This window comes from Dromiciops gliroides, chromosome 5, assembly GCF_019393635.1.
Source record: "Dromiciops gliroides isolate mDroGli1 chromosome 5, mDroGli1.pri, whole genome shotgun sequence".
In the NCBI taxonomy this organism is placed as follows: domain Eukaryota; kingdom Metazoa; phylum Chordata; class Mammalia; order Microbiotheria; family Microbiotheriidae; genus Dromiciops; species Dromiciops gliroides.
This window is the reverse complement of record NC_057865.1, coordinates 284,451,179-284,467,548: the sequence shown is the minus strand read 5'-3', so window position 1 is coordinate 284,467,548 and position 16,370 is coordinate 284,451,179. Positions and strand designations below refer to the sequence as shown.

At 43.6% G+C, this 16,370-nt stretch overlaps 1 protein-coding gene across 6 annotated transcripts in view; it reads left to right on the top strand.

Moving 5' to 3' along the window:
• Nucleotides 1–16,370, top strand: part of SYN3 (synapsin III) — a 477,977-nt gene that overhangs the window by 254,457 nt on the left and 207,150 nt on the right. The gene's annotated exons all lie outside the window — the stretch shown is intronic.

Here is a 16,370-nt window from a genome sequence, read left to right as displayed (position 1 = left end):
GATACTTACAAGCTGTGTGATCCTGACACTGATCACCTCAAAAAAAAAAAAAAAAAAAAAAGAAGAGAAGCAACTTATTCAAGGTTAAATGGCTGAAAAGTAGCATAGCTGGTGGGTCTCTGATCCCAAACCCACTTTACCACCTAGATTTTTTTTAAATAGGTATTCTGGGAAGGGACTGGAGAATGTTTGATTCTATAAGTAGTTGGGGGGGGGGGGCAGTGCAAACCTGTGAGGGAAGGATGATTAAGAGAACAGGATTGTGTAAAGCCTCTAAGAGTGTGAAAATCTTTATTTAAAGGGAGGGTGTCATCTTTGCCATTATTATTGTTTTCTTAAAATATAATGGAATTAAGTCCAAACATCTAAGTCTAACATTTAAGGTGCTCCTCATAATAGCTCCAGCCTTCTAACATCCTTCTAAGATCTGACCTTCTCTGTTTTGAGGTTCATCTTAGCCTTTTAAGGTTCCATGATGTAGTTCTATTATTCTGTGTTCTAAGGCCCCCCCCCAGCTCTGACATCCCCTGTTCTAAGGCCCCTCCCAGCTCTAACATCTGTTCTAAGGCCCCTTCCTGCTCTGATATTCCCTTCTAAGGTCCCTCCAAGCTTTGACATTACATGTTCTAAGATTTTGTGTGGTTCTGACATTTTCTGTTCTAAGGGTCTTCCCTGCTCTGACATTCTGTTCCATGCTCCTTCCATCTCTGATAACACTGTCTGTTTTAAGATCCTCCCAACTCTGAGCATCTGAACTTATGAATATACTTTTCTAGCCGTATTCCTCAGCATTCCCCAACACCAAACCTATGCTTCGGTAGAGTACTTGACATACCTGTGTCATGGCTCTCCAGGTCTTTTCTCACGCTGCCCCCTCTCTTGTTCTACTGAAGTCCCATATATCTTTCAAAGTCCATCTCAAATGCTTCCTCCTACAAGATTCCTTCCCTGACATAGGAGATTTGTGATCCTCACCCAGGGGATGGTTTGTTTGTGGACATCTAGAAAAGGAAGCAATGATTGCTAAAAACCAGGATGGTTCCATTAAAGTTTGATGGCAAAATCTAGATCCAAAAAATTGTCAGGTTAGAATGATGGATGAAACTGAACAAGATGAAATGTAATGGGGATAAATGTAAAGTTCAACACTGGTTCAAAAAATCAACAGTGTAAGCACAGGACTGGAGAGAGGGAGAGCTTGCTGCGACCATGGAGAAATCCACAACCCCGTGGAAAAAGATCTGGGGTCTTAGTGGACTATAAGCATGGTATGGGACAATAGGATGACATGGTAGACGAAAATGGGGAATGCTGTGCTCGGCTCTACTTTTTAAAAAAGCCATGATATCCAGGGCTAGGGAGGAGATCATCCTAAAGAACTCAGTCCTGGTCAGACCACATGTGGAGTCCTGTGTTTACCACATTTTAGCAAGTGTCTAGACAACAGGGAATTCATCCAGAAGAATGGTGAGGGAGCTTGACATTATGCCTTGAAATGACTAAAGGAACAGGATGCTTAGCCCACTGAAGAGGAGAGGACATGATAGATGTCTTTGGGTATTTGAAAGGGCATCCCGAGAGAATGGATGGGTTCTGTCAGCCTTTGAGGACGGAAGTAGGAGCGGAACATCAGAGGGGGCAGATGGAGGCTTAACGTCCTAAGGAGTGGAGCTATTTCAGAGTGGATGGGGCTGCCTCAGGAGCAGGCGGGAGAGCCCCATCTCTGCAAGTCTTCAGCCCAGTTTAGAAGATCCCTGGAAGGGAGTGGGTGGGACAAATGAGCTTTGACTTCTTTTCTAACTCGAGTTACTGCTATTGTGTGACCTCCCCTCCCCAAATGATCTCCCCTGCCCGGCACAGGAGACTGCCTGAGTCTACAGGATGGAAGGAAGGAAGGAAGGAAGGAGGGAGGGAGGGAGGGAAGGAAGGAAGGACAAGAGGAAAGAGTTGGGTATAGAAAAAGGGCTTTGGTCTAGGAGTCAGTGGACCTGAATGTTACTCTCTGAGTGACCTTGGGCAAATCATTTTCCTTTTCTGGGCCTTGATTTCCCAATCTGAAAACAAAGGAAAATAACTTACTAGATCACTTCTGAGGTCCCTGACAGTCTAGAAGAAACAGGAACCAAGGGTCTGCGGCTGACTTGGTTAATTAAGCCATGAGCTCTGAGCTGCTGATAGATTTGATTTGGGGATAAAGGCTTGGCAGCCAACAGAAACCGAATCCTATTTTCCAGGATTGACCAAGCCAAGTATTTGGGGAGCAGGAGCCAAGGGAGGGGCCTTTTTCTGTCACCCCTGAGGGCTCCCTTCTGGTCTCAAAAGTCAGCTCCGGGAGGCTAGATAGTTTAGGAATCAATATTGTTGCCTCCCCCCCCCCTTAATTGGTGCTGTCTCTGACAGGCAGTATATGTATAGAAAACTGCTCATAGGTGACTCTTTCCTACTCTGCCTAAAACTGCAGGAGGTAGAGGGTTGAGGGCTAGATTTAAAATCAGGAAGGGCTAGGTTCAAATCCCACCATAGACTCTTCTGAGCTGTGGGACCCTGGGCAAATGTCACTCTGCCTCCAGTGGGATGAATAAGTCCTGTAGTACTTGCCTTTCTGAGTGGTCAGGAGGCCCCAGGTCAAAGGAGAACGGGACAAAAAGAACTTTGTACACTTCAAAGTGCTCCACAGTTGTTGTTGTTATAATCCAGTGTCCTGCCAGCAGCCCCCCTCCCTGGGCCTCCTCAGGGCCAGCTGCCAAGGCCAGAGGGGAACAAGCTCTTGTCTCAAGATATTTCCTAACCGCTCAGCACCATCTTGATGAGAAGGGGGGCGGGGGGTCCGATCGAGGCCCGGCTACTGCTGGAATACAGAGCAAAGAGGCTCGAGTTACCTCCAAGATGCATTCCCACAAGTTTCCCTGGGGGTCCTTACGTCTGGATCAACTTCTAGGCTTCATAAGCAACCCTGGATGATACTAAGGAAAACTGAAGTCGGACGTCTCCATTTCATATCCAACTCTGGACTACCCTGGAGAAATTGCCCATCTTCTTGGCCAATCCAAGATCATTCAGCCTCCACCCTGGCCCATCTCCGCTCCCAGGAGAACCACCGGGACTCCATCCCTGGGTCCTGGGAATGTACTGATGAACTTACTCTGGGCCAGGCCCTGGAAGAAGGGTCGGGAACACACACAAATGCAAGGGAGCAGGAAGGTACCCATGACTCCCCATTCATTTACAGATCTGGCTGCCTCAACTCTGTAGCCCCTGCCCCACTTCTGGCTTCTCTTCATGTGTCATCTGCTCTCTTAAAATAGGGGCCATCTTCCTAGCTTGCATTTGAATCTCCAGCCTTAAGAACAATGGGGTTTTGCTGTTTCGTAATGTCCAACTCTTTGGGACCCCATGGACCATAGCACGTTGGGCCCTTCTGTCCTCTGCCATCTCCCAAAGTCTGTCCAAGCTCATCCCCATTGTTTCCATGATGCCATCTATCTATCTCATCCTCTACCATCTCCTTCTCCTTTTTTTTTTTTTAATATTCTTTAGGGGCCTTATTTTTTTCTTTTCTCTTTCTTTCTTTCTTTCTTCCTTCCTTCCTTCCTTTCTTTCTTTCTTTCTTTCTTTCTTTCTTTCTTTCTTCCTTTCTTCCTTTCTTCCTTTCTTCCTTTCTTCCTTTCTTCCTTTCTTCCTTCCTTCCTTCCTTCCTTCCTTCCTTCCTTCCTTCCTTCCTTCCTTCCTTCCTTCCTTCCTTCCTTCCTTCCTTTCTTTCTTTCTTTCTTTCTTTCTTTCTTTCTTTCTTTCTTTCTTTCTTTCTTTTTGCAGTGCAATGAGGGTTAAGTGACTTGCCCAGGGTCACACAGCTAGGAAGTGTCAAGTGTCTGAGGCCGGATTTGAACTCAGGTACTCCTGACTCCAGGGCCAGTGCTTTATCCACTTTGCCACCTAGCTGCCCCCTCCTTCTTCTTTTGCCTTCAATCTTTTCCAAAATCCAACACTGGGGTTTTTTCCAATGAGTCCCATCTTCTCATTATGTGGCCAAAACTTTGACCTTCCAGTGAATAATCCATAGTAAAGTGCTTACCAATTTTTATTATCATGTGCATATGATCAATATTTCTATTCCGGAGGCTCTTAATCTGCAGTTTGTAAATTTACTTTTAAAAAAAATATGTGTTGGGGCAGCTAGGTGGCACAGTGGATAGAGTGCTGGCTCTGGATTTAGGAGGACCTGAGTTCAAATCCAGCCTCAGACACTTGACACTAGCTGTGTGACCCTGGGCAAGTCACTTAACCTCAATTGTCTCACACCCCCCCCCCAAAAAAAGTGTTGAAAACTGTATTTCAAAATAATTGTTTTCCTTTGTAATCCAATATATTTTATTTTATGCATTTAAAAATTGATTGATTCTGAGAAGGGGCCCATAGGATTTTCCAGACAGCCAAAGGATACCATGACATTTTTGAAATGGTTATGAATCCCTATGTAAAGTTAGAAGGGAACTAGACACAATTTAATCCAACATCTTGCCCATTTTACAGATGAGAAAACCGATGGGTACCTAAATTGAGATTTGAACCCAGATCTGTCTGTCTCTGAGTCCGGTGATCTATCCACTAAATGTCTCTGTTGTCTATCTAACCCAACATACAATATTGGAAAATTAGGAAATAGAACTAATAATGATAAGTATAATGATCCTTGAGCCACTAGTGGCATAGCAATCACTGTGCCAATAATTATTGTGCCATCCACTTTGATGACCATGCCACCACTAGATGGGAAGGCTTTTTCATTCAGCATGGGATAACTCCCTACATGTGAATTCCCTCCACCAACAAAGATTGCAGCTCAGCTGACTCTGTAGAGGCATTTTAGTTGTTGTTGTTGGGTTGTTTCAGTCCTGTCTGAATCTTCATGACCCCATTTGGGGTTTTCTTGGCAGAGATACTAGAGGGGTTTGCCATTTCCTTCTCCAGCTCATTTTACAGATGAGGAAACTGAGAAAAACAAAGTGAAATAACTTGCCCAGTTCACACAGCTAGTAACTGTCTGAGGCTGGATTTGAATAGCTAGCATTTCTGTAGTGCTTACTATGTGCCAAGCATTGTTCTAAGAGCTTTACAATTATCTTATTTAACCCTCACAACAATCCTAGGGAGTGAGTACTATTATTGTCCCCATTTTACAGATAAGGAAACTGAGGCAGGGAGAGGTTAAGTGACTTGCCCAGGGTCACACAGGTTGTAAGTGTCCGAGGCTACATTTGTACTCAAGCCTTCCTCACTCCATTCCAATGCACCATCACCCAGTGCATCCAATCATCCATCATCCATCATTGTATCCAATGCAACACGGCACTCCTTCCACACCTGGACTACCATGCAGGTATTATTGCCTTACCTTTTTATTGTCATTTCTAAATAACTTCCTACAGGTTATCCCATAGCCTCCCTGGGAGACCAAAACAGTAGATGGTAGGTGACAGGGTGCCAGGAGTAGTAGAATAGGAGTCAAGAGATTTTGTCTTAGTCCTAATGTTAACTAACTGGCCTTGTGAGTGAGGAGAATGCCTTCATCTCTTCGGGACTCAATTTTTCCTCATCTGTAAAATGGATACAATAATGAATGAATGAATGGATGGAAATTTATTAAGTACTAAGCATATGCTATATGCTGTACACTGTGCTAAATCTTGGGGATCTGAGTATAAAAAGCAAGCAATCCCTGTCCGAAGGAGTTTATATTCTAACAGGGGAAGAAAATGCATTTAGAGGAGCAGTATCCAAGAAGGAATGTTTTGATCCTAGAAGTCATAGGGATGATAAGTGGAACCTTGGGGGCAATGGGTTGGTACATGCTAAGGGTAGATGTGATTACTGTTCTCAGGGGTGGAGATGGAAACTTGGGGAGTGAAAAAGGCCAAGGAGGGGAGGAGACCTAATATGAAGATGAACAGCCAAAGAGCCTCAGGATGGGCCTAAATGCAGGTTAGATATGAACAGTGTTTGCCACACCTGCTTCATGGAGAGTTCGTGAGTAGGTAGTAGAAATTTGAGGAATTATCATTATTACCATGTTCCATTTTATATCTAGGGAAGACCACCCAAAGAAGTGAAATTTCTCTTCTCAAGGCTACACATCATATTGGTGATAGAGCTTAAATTAGAAACCTGAGCTCCAATCTCCCCACCCAGGATTCATTCCATTTTAACCATAGCTATAGGGTTTCAAGTCATTTGTAACTTATAATCAGAGAGAGTTGACTGGGGCATTTTCTCTTGATTATCTCTAGTTTATCTTGTATTTATCTTGTTTGTACATAATTGTTGGCATGTTGTCTCCCTGAGTAGACTATAAGCTTCTTGAAATCAGGGACAGTTTTTCTTTGTATCTCCATCACTCAGCACAGTCTTTGGAACAGTTGAGATTCTTAATAAGTGCTAGTTGACTTGTCTTGTTGACTTGCCCTTTGCCCATGGTTACACATCTAATGCGTCAGAGGTAGGCTTTGAAACTATGTCTTCCTGAACTCTAACTACTGTGCCATACTCTTTCCCAAGTTTCTAATAACAACAGCTTACATTTCTATAAACTTTAATTAACCTTTACCAAGAGGTTTCCTTATAACCCTGTGAGGTCAGTAGTATAAGGAATTGTCTCCATTTTACAACTGGGGGAACCAAAGCTCAGAGAGTTGATAAGACTTGGCCAAGGTCACACAGCTAATAAGTGAAAAATTAATGTTTAACTCCCCTTAGTCTCTCTCTGTACACAGCAGAGTTAAAATTACTCCGCTGAATTTCCATCAGTAGTAGAATTAAGATAAATTCACTCTGAAGTTTTTTATTGACCAGAGAGAGATCTTTAGGTGTACATCTGAAGAAGAGCAAGTCAGCACATTGCCAAGCTAATTTCTTTCAATTAAATTAAATTCAACAAACATTTCTTAAATGCCTACTTTGGGTGAAATTAATGTGGTATAGTGAAGAGGTCTGGCTGTGAAATTAGAAGATGGAGTTTAAATCTCACCTCTGACATTATCTGTGTGACCTTGGGCAGTGGGTCAGTCACTTACCCTCCAAGGGCCTCTAAAGAATGAGAGGGTTAGGCTAGAATGTGTGGGAGGTCCCTTCTTTCCCTACATCTGCCATGTTTTACGAAAGGTCTTAAGAGACTTGTTGGGAAAACAAAGGCAATTAGGAAACAGTCTCTTCCCTTGTGGAGTTTATATTCTAGGGTAACGAGGGGGTCATAGAAGGCCATATACATACACATGTGTGTGAACATGTATGTGCATGTATGTGCACATGTGCATGTGTATCTATGTGTACACATATGTACATATAAATAAAAATGCAGACACAAATGTCAGTAAGTACAAAGTATAGGATTTCCAGCTGAGCCTAATGCTAATGATGGAGGAGATTGAGAAACATCTCATATCAGAAATGGCACCTCAGTTATGCTTTGAAGGTTGTAAGGGATTTCCTCCCTAGGTGAGTTTTTCTCCTCTACCAAGACAGAGACCTCACAAGCAGAATTTCAAAGCAGTTTCTTAAGCCTAAGAAGCAGCCCCTTTGTCCATCACAGGGAATAAGACACACCCTAGCAAGAAGTCTAGCCCTAAGGAGGGGAACCGGAAAGGGGCTGGGCATGCTATTGACTCTTTTTGCTGATCTGAACTAAGTTTTTGATGACTGACTCAAAATTGTTTGAATTCCTTGGGCTTGGTTCTTTTTTTTTTTAAATACCAAAGACAGCTTAGAAGCAGATTCAACCATACTGGGTAAAATGAGAGCTGAGGGGATCATAACACCCACAGGTGGCCTGAACTGGATCACCAATGACTTTGGGGTTTGAAAATCTGGATTGATTTCTTTTGTTTTACATTCTCTTAATTTCTCAATGTAGCCTTCCCCACCCCCATCCCCAAGAGCCATCCATTATGACAAGAATAAAAGAATGGAAAAACAAACAATCCAGCTGAAGGTAACCAACCTATCAATCAGATAAGACAGTAGAGGCTGGCTTCCACCTTCTGTGTTCCACCAGCTCTGCAAAGAAGTTCCCTAGACCAGTGAAATCACAGGTCCAGTCCTTATCACTCTCTCCAGTACTCGGTACTCAGTAATCAGTACTCAGCCCATAGGAAGACTCAAGATTTAATAGATGTTTCTTGATTCATTGATCTCCAGCATATAAACCTTCTCTGTAAAGATTATTGTTGATGTTGTTGTTGTTTGTCTTTTGTTCTCAAAGAGGACCATGACATTGGGAGGTGATGCCATGACTTGCTTTGAATTGGATTTTTAAGTGAGGGAGGGCTGTGTAAAGTCACCAACCTCGCTCTGTCCTCCAGAACCATCTGGGTCCAGTGACAAGATTTATATCAGGATGCCTGGACATGGCCCTGAATGTTTAAGGCAATTGCGTTAAGTGTCTTGCCCAAGGTCACACAGCTAGTAAGTATCAAGTGTTTGAGGCTGGATTTGAACTCACATCTTCTTGACTCCAGGACCAGTGTTCTATCCCCTGCACCACCTAGCTGCCCCATGCACTAAGTAACCTTAGAGGGAAGAGAGAGCCTTACTTGTCCTGAGTATGGGGTGGTGCCCAGAATCCACAGCAGAAATGGGAGGGGTACAAAGGATAGGACTGGACAACTGTTTGCTTGTGGTCGGAGAGAGAGAGAGAGAGAGAGAGAGAGAGAGAGAGAGAGAGAGAGAGAGGATACCCAGGTGACACCATTTGAAGGTTCCATATTGTCACTCTCCATTGTTCAGGGACTGATCATCGACTGTGTGTGGTCTGGGTCAGTTGTTTTCACTGCCTGCTCCTGTCTCACAGATCCGACCTGCTGCTAGGGGCCCATGACATGCCACACATTACCCCAATTGGTAAGGTCAAAGATGGAATTGTCACTGATTTTCTGATACCGTACCCCTGTTACCACAAACCTGTGAAGATCTTCCCTGGCAGAATGGGTGGATGGGAATAATTTGTTGTTCCAGCAGCCATGAAGGCAGCTGAGGCTGTGGAGAGCTTAGACATGGGAGGGCATCAAAGATGACAAATTCACCCACCACATCCTGGACCAGGGCCCAAAAGTCATCTTGACTTTTGTTCTGCTACTGGACTTTGATGACTCAGGAAGAGGGAACGAAGCTGAAGAGTTGTGCAAGTCTGTCTCACTCAAATCCACTCTACAAGCAAGTCAAGACATGGCCTGTGGTACCATTGGTCCTCTTTGAAAATAAATGATCAAGGGCAGCTAGGTGGTGCAGTGGATAGACCACCGGCCCTGGATTCAGGAGGACCCGAGTTCAAATCCGGTCTCAGACACTTGACACTTACTAGCTGTGTGACCCTGGGCAAGTCACTTAACCCCCATTGCCCTGCACAAAAATAAACAAACAAACAAATAAATAAATAAAAAAGAGAAAATAAAAAGAAAATAAATGATCAACAACCTCTAAGCAGATCTTCGGTGTAGCCGGTGCCTAAGACCCAGCAGCTTACCGCACAACCCAGTCAACAGCACTTCCCCAGGGATACAGGAAACAGGGAAAACAGACACAGAACCACCAGAAATAGATAGATAAACTGATGCCCCAAAGTTTCTAGTCTCTGCCGTGACAAGGTCTTACCTGGCTCCTCTTCCTGTCCCTTCCAGTCAACACATTCTGTTCTTCAGCTGAGATTAAAGAGCCCATTTAGAGATACCAGCCCTGAGGCATGGGCTCTCCTGCTTTTATATCCCACCTGTTGCTGCTGCTGCTACTGCTCAACCATCTCACTCATGTCTGACTCTTCGTGACCCCACTGGGGCTTTCTTGGCAAAGATACTGGAGTGGTTTGCCATTTCCTTCCCCAAACATGCTACCTTTAGGCAGCCTTCAAACTGGGAAAGCAGATGATGCTATTGTTAGCTATCTTCCTGCTCCCCAGAGCTCAGCTTTCTTGCTTTCCTGAGTAGAGAAACAGCTATTTACTTCTCGTTAGCATGGCCCTTGGAACACCGTAAGAGCATAATAAATGCTTTTTCATTCATTCGTTAGCATGTCCTCTGGGAGCAACAGAAAAGAGATTTCACTCAATGAGTCTTATCAGCTCCTAAATGATGTCTGAAATTACCAGCCCAGCATTCCAGCATCGCTGGGTCTTCTGCACTCGCTAGTCCCCTTCCATGTTTGTTGCCCCAGTTAGATGCGACCACTAGCTCCTAGGTTTTCTAGCCTGGAAAAAAAATGCATTTCCCATGTTGTCTCTTCCTGGAATGACCCCATCTCCTATTGAAATCTCCCACATGCCATCTTCTCTGAGCAGAAGAATGGGATCCCAGGACTTGTCCCATTTTTCCCTGTATTTATTCCTTGTATGTATTTATTATTCCTTGTATGCATGTATTTGTTTCCCTTGCTAAGTCATAAATTTCTTGAGTTCAGAGACTCTATCTTACGTATCTTTTTGTCCTGCCTTGACCCTCAATACATGTTGTTTTCAATTCCGGACATCATCTCTTCAGAGTGCCTGTCCTAAACAGGAGTTTCTCCAGAGAAAAGCTGTGAGAATAGAGACTTGACTGAAACTGTAGCACTTGGCACATAGTAGATGCTTAATAAATACTTGTTGATTGATTAATTGAATAGTTCAAGGCATTGTCCCTGAAAATGTTTAAGAAAAGGCTGGAAAAAAAAAGAAAAAAGAAAGAAAAGGCTGGTATCTGTCGGGGATGCTGTGGAATATGCATTGGGTGGAACTGTATCACCCAAAAGACAGAACGGATGAGTTTCAAGGCTCTTTTCAATTAAGATTCTCTGACACTATCTGGGTCAAGGAAAATAGCTCGGCCAGTTGGCTTCAGTGGAGTGAAGGGCTTGGATTCCTTAATTGCATGAGGCAACAAGCTTCATACTATAAATACTTCTGTTCTAGAAGAGACCCCTAACCTTTGCCCCATTCATCTAGCCAATGCGTGCTGTTGTTCAGTTGATTTGGTGATGTTCAACTCTTCATGACCCTGAGTGGGGATTTTTTTGACAAAGAGAGGAGTGGTTTTGTCATTTCCCTCTCCAGCTTACATATGAGGAAACTGAGACAAACAGGGTGAAGTGAGTTGCCCAGGGTCACATAGCTAGTAAGTATCTGAGGCCAGATTTGATGAGTCTTCCTGACTCCAGGTCCGACACTCTATCTATTGCATCCCCGAGCTGCTGAACTAATGTGCACTACTATTAAGGATGATGGTGGTAGTGTTGATGGTAATGATGTAACCATTGCCATTTATATAGCTCGTTATTATTCACAAAGTCAGTTCATCAATAAGCATTTATTAAATGCCTACTGTATACCAAGCACTGCACTAATTGCTAGGGATACAAAAAGAGGGAAGTCTTTACATATGTTATCTCATGCCGTCAGAATGGAGATTGGGAGAAAGGGTGTGGTTGACTCATCCAAAACCATTTCCACAACTGGAAAAATGACTCAAATCCCATGTTCTAGAATTCCGGGAAAATAGCATCCTAGGTAAGGTTAAACATTCTTACTAAGAGAGGCTTTTTGAAGAGAAACAGCAGAAACAGAAGGATATACAGTGGATCCAATGCTGGACCCAGAACCAGTAAGACCTGAGGTCAAATACTGCCTCAGACACTAGCTGTGTGACCTCGGGCAGGTTACAACCTCTGCCTCAGTTTCCTCATCTTTAAAATGAGGACAATTAGAGTACCACCACCCCCAGAGCCTTTGCAAAGATCAAATGAGATATTTGTAAAGTGCTTTGCAAACCTTAAGTCACTATATATAAATGCTAACTGTTATTTTTCTCTCTCAGACATGCCATTGGGGTGTCCTTTGGAAAAGTATTTAAACAGGGGCGGCTAGGTGGCACAGTGGATGGAGCACCAGCCCTGGAGTCAGGAGGACCTGAGTTCAAATCCGGCCTCAAACACTTAACACATACTAGCTGTGTGGCCCTGGCAAGTCACTTAACCCCAATTGTCTCACTAAAAAATTTTTTTAAAAAATTTTGAAGTATGTAAACACTCTGGGTCTCAGATGCCTGACCTATTAAATGGAGATAATAATCCCCCCCAAAAAGGTCCCTAACAGGCTTGTCACAAGGCTCCAGAACCACAGATTTTGAACAAATTTGACTGGAATGTGAAACCCTGAGTTCAAATCCTAGTTCAGTTCTTCCCTTAGGTGAGTAGCTTCTCAGTGGGCCTCAGTTTCCTTAACTGGAAGATGAGGAAGCTGGCCTAGAAGACCCTTCTATCTCTAGATCTATGCTCTTGTATATTTGAAGATTTATATAAAAATAAAGTTTTTATTAGAAATAATATTCAGAGCCACAGAATTCAGGGAGAAACCCAGAGCTTCTCATCGAGAAAGAATATTTCCCTTATTGTGGAATTTTCTTTCAAATATAGGTTTGAGGAAAAACAAAACTCTCCAAGAAATTAGGAGGGGGCGGTAGATCACAAGGGAGAATGTTTCACTGAGAAGAAAAGCATCTTTGCCGGCTGTTTGTTCTTTCTGTATTAAGATGAAAATAATGCTTCAGAGAGAAGACAAAGGAGAGAGAAACTACCCTGCCCCCTTCCTGAGTGCTCACCCCTCTCGACAGCTCTTCACTTTGAGGGCCTCGCCTGCTATTGCTGCCTAGACCTGAGAGAAGCTCAGATTCTGGTTACGTGGGTGCTCCCACATCCCACTGATAGGTTAAAGAGAAAATGGCCTCCCAGTGGGATATCAGAAAATTTATACCCAAAACCCCACACTATTTTGAACCAGATGGAACTTCATCGGCCATCTAGCTAGTCCTACCCTCTCATTTTACAAATGAGAAAACCTGAGGCCTGGAGTGGAGAAGTGATTTACTTAAGCTCACATTAGTAGTAAATAGCAAAGATAAGATTTGAACTCCGGTCCTTTGACCCCCTTTGAAATCTTTGAACAGATTTGTTGCCTTTCCTACTAAACCCAAGCTACAGCTTCATCCTTTTTTCATTAGAGAGCCATGGCCCAGACAAGCATTCAGAGTTATTTGAGAATAACATGCTTTCTTTTTCAAGGATGGGAGCAAAGCCCCACCCCCAACCCCACCCCCGTCCCCCCCAGGAAGCAGCCAAGACAATTTTGTATATGACAACCCTGGGCCCTTAGAGGTCAGATATTGATTTTTTTCTCCTCCTTAGGGTTAGAAAACTAAACACTAAGGAGTTGTGGCTTCCTCCCCAAGGCAGCTAGGTGGACAGAGCACTGGGTCTGGAGTCAGGAAGACCTGAGTTCAAATTGGGCCTCAGATACTTACTAGCCTGTTTGACCCTGAGTAAGTTATGACTTAGAGCTTTGTAGGATTCCCTCTCCCCCTCCTTGAAATCTAGCTGGGGCAACTCAGTGGTGTAGTAGATGAGAGTGCTGAAAAGAAGTCCCATGGGGCAACTAGGTGGGGCAGTGGATAAAGCACAGGCCCTGGATACAGGAGGACCTGAGTTCAAATCCAGCCTCAGATACTTGACACTTACTAGCTGTGTGACCCTGGGCAAGCCACTTAACCCTCATTGCCCCACCAAAAAAAAAAAAAATGAAGTCCTGAATTCAAATCCCATCTCAGATAGCTGTATGACCCTGGATAGGTCACTTAACCTCTGTCTGCCTTGGTTTCCTCAACTATAAAATGGTGATTATAATAGCACTTTCCTCTCAGGGTTGTTGCAAAGTGCTTACCCCAGTGCCTGACACTTAGAAGGTGCTTAATCAATGTTTGTTCCCTTCCTATCTCCTGAGCCCCCACTGCTATATTCCCCATTATCAATCAATAGATTGAACTCTATTAGCTTTTAGAAAAGGGATGTATTAAAAAAAAGTATAGTGTGAACAGGAAATACAAAATATTCCTCCTGACCTGGGAGGCACACACACACTCTTTAGGGAGAGTGGATTCCAACTTAGATTATAATGGTAGTGAAGAATAAAGGGTATAATGAGGGTAAAGAGCACAGAAGAACAAGGAGTGACTCCCAACACCTGGCCCTGGAAGGTTTTTTTCCCTTCATGGATTTCCCCTCTTTACCGCCTGAGTCTTCTGGTACTGGGCTGGACCACTCCACTGCTTCTGACACTCTCCCCACACACCCCAACAACCTTCTGCTTAGATTCCAAGGAAGGGGAAGATGCCAGCTGTCACCCAGCTGTTATTTTGACTCCTTGATGAGCTCAGCTGCTGCCCTGCATTCTTTCCAGACCTTGAAATGCCCAGTGTAGCTTCTTGGGCACATTTCGGGGCAGCTGTGCTATCAGTTTCCAACTTCTGTGGCCACTCCTTCCAGTTACTGGTGGGATCCTTGGATCTCCAAAAAATCATCAGGCAGTTTGGGCATTTTTCATCCCAGGATATTAATTTGCCTAAGATCAGGAAAGGAAAAAAAGTATAAAAGAAATAGAGGCGGGGCAGCTAGGTGGCACAGTGGATAGAGCACCGGCCCTGGAGTCAGGAGGACCTGAGTTCAAATCCAGCCTCAGACACTTGACACTTACTAGTTGTGTGACCTTAGGCAAGTCACTTAACCCCAATTGCCTCACCAAAAAAAGAAAAAGAAAAAGAAAAAGAAATAGAGGCACCATGTGCTCATGATCACATGGTGGCCAGGTGGGGAAATTCATCCGACTACCTAGGAGAGCAAGCAAGAAGTTCACAGTGGGAAGCCACCAAGGAAGGAGGCTGAGAGATGAATAGGTAACACCTTTTGTATGCCTGCTCAGCTCTGGCTCATCAAGTCCTAAATCATTAATTCTTCTGGTTATGAAGCCAATTAGAATAACTTCCGTCATCACATAATACCAACTCCTCAGCTCCCCATGGCCAGAAGTAGGCTCAATGATCGGACTGGAAGCCAGCAGAGAAAATCTGTCTGTCCTCTAAGGGCTGAGACAAGACAAAGAATATCAATACATGCTTCAAGGACTCACTGGCCACCCTTTCTCCTCCACCCCATCACACACAGAATCATACGATATCAGAGCTGGAAAGGATCTTAAAAATCATTTAATCCATCCCCTACCCCCCACACACATAGTTTGTAGATGAAGAAACTAGGTCATAAAGGGGGGAAGTGACTTGTCTAAGGTCACACAAGTCCCGAGTGCCATGACCAGGTTTTGAGATCCAGCCGCCTGACCCCAAATTCATTGAATGTTCTTTCATCTCTAACACACAAGCTCCCATTCAACAAAAGTCTATTCAGGCCTTACTATTTGCAGAGCTTTGTGCTGGATGCTGAGGGAGATGAATAGTTTAGATGAGACATACAGAGCGTGCTCTCACGGAATTTAAAATCTAGTAGGAAGAATTCTAGGAAAAAAAGGACAAAAATAGGGCATTACTGGATGTCTCCCCTCCATTCTTTTATCACATCATAGATTCCCAACTGCAAGAAACCATAGGCTATAAAATGTGAGAACAAGGTGGCAGAGATAAGAGGGAATTTAGAATACTGAATGTCAGACCTGGAAGAGAGATGAGATTGGAGAATGTCAGAGCCAGGAGGCATCTTGGAATGTGTAATGTCAAAGCTGGGAAGGTCCTTAAAGATTGGAACTGGAAGAGACGCTAGAACAGAGATGGTCAGAACTAAGAAGGACCTTAGAACAAGGAGAGAATAAAAAATGTCTGAGTTCAGGGGTGGCCTTATAGACCCATCCGATTCAACGTTCTTATTTTAAAGGTAAGAAAAGTGAGAGGAGAATGAATTTGCCCAAGGTCGCCAAGCTAGCATCTACCAGAGCTGAGATTCGAACCCAAGGTTCTCCTATTCCAAATGCTAAACTTTCCTACACTAGGTTTTGTTCCATCAACAGATATTTACTAATCGCCTCTTCTACAACCATAATTGGCTGGTCCATTGTATTTGGGAAGGTGTTCAAAGCCCTTTATCCCCTTCATTGCTTTTAAACTTCATAAGAAGCAGGAATAATTCCCATTTAACAAATGAAGAAAGAGAGGTGACTTGATTTGCTCATGGTCACAGAGTAAGGGTCAGATTCTTGAGTCCAACACTCTTTGGGTATTAATATCTTTATTTTGGGGTAGCCAGGTGATACAATAGATAGAGTGTCAAGGTTGGAGTCAGGAAGGTTCATCTTCCTGAGTTCAAACCCATCCTTAGACACTTATTAGCTGTGTGACCCTGGGCAAGTCACTTACCCCTGTTTGCCTTGGTTTTCTCATCTATAAAATGAGATAGAGAAGCAAATGGCAAACCACTCCAGTATTTCTACCAAGAAAACCCCAAACAGGGTAACAAAAAGTGGGACACAACTGAAAAAAAACTACTCAACAACCACAATTTTTATTTTACAGATGAGGAAACTG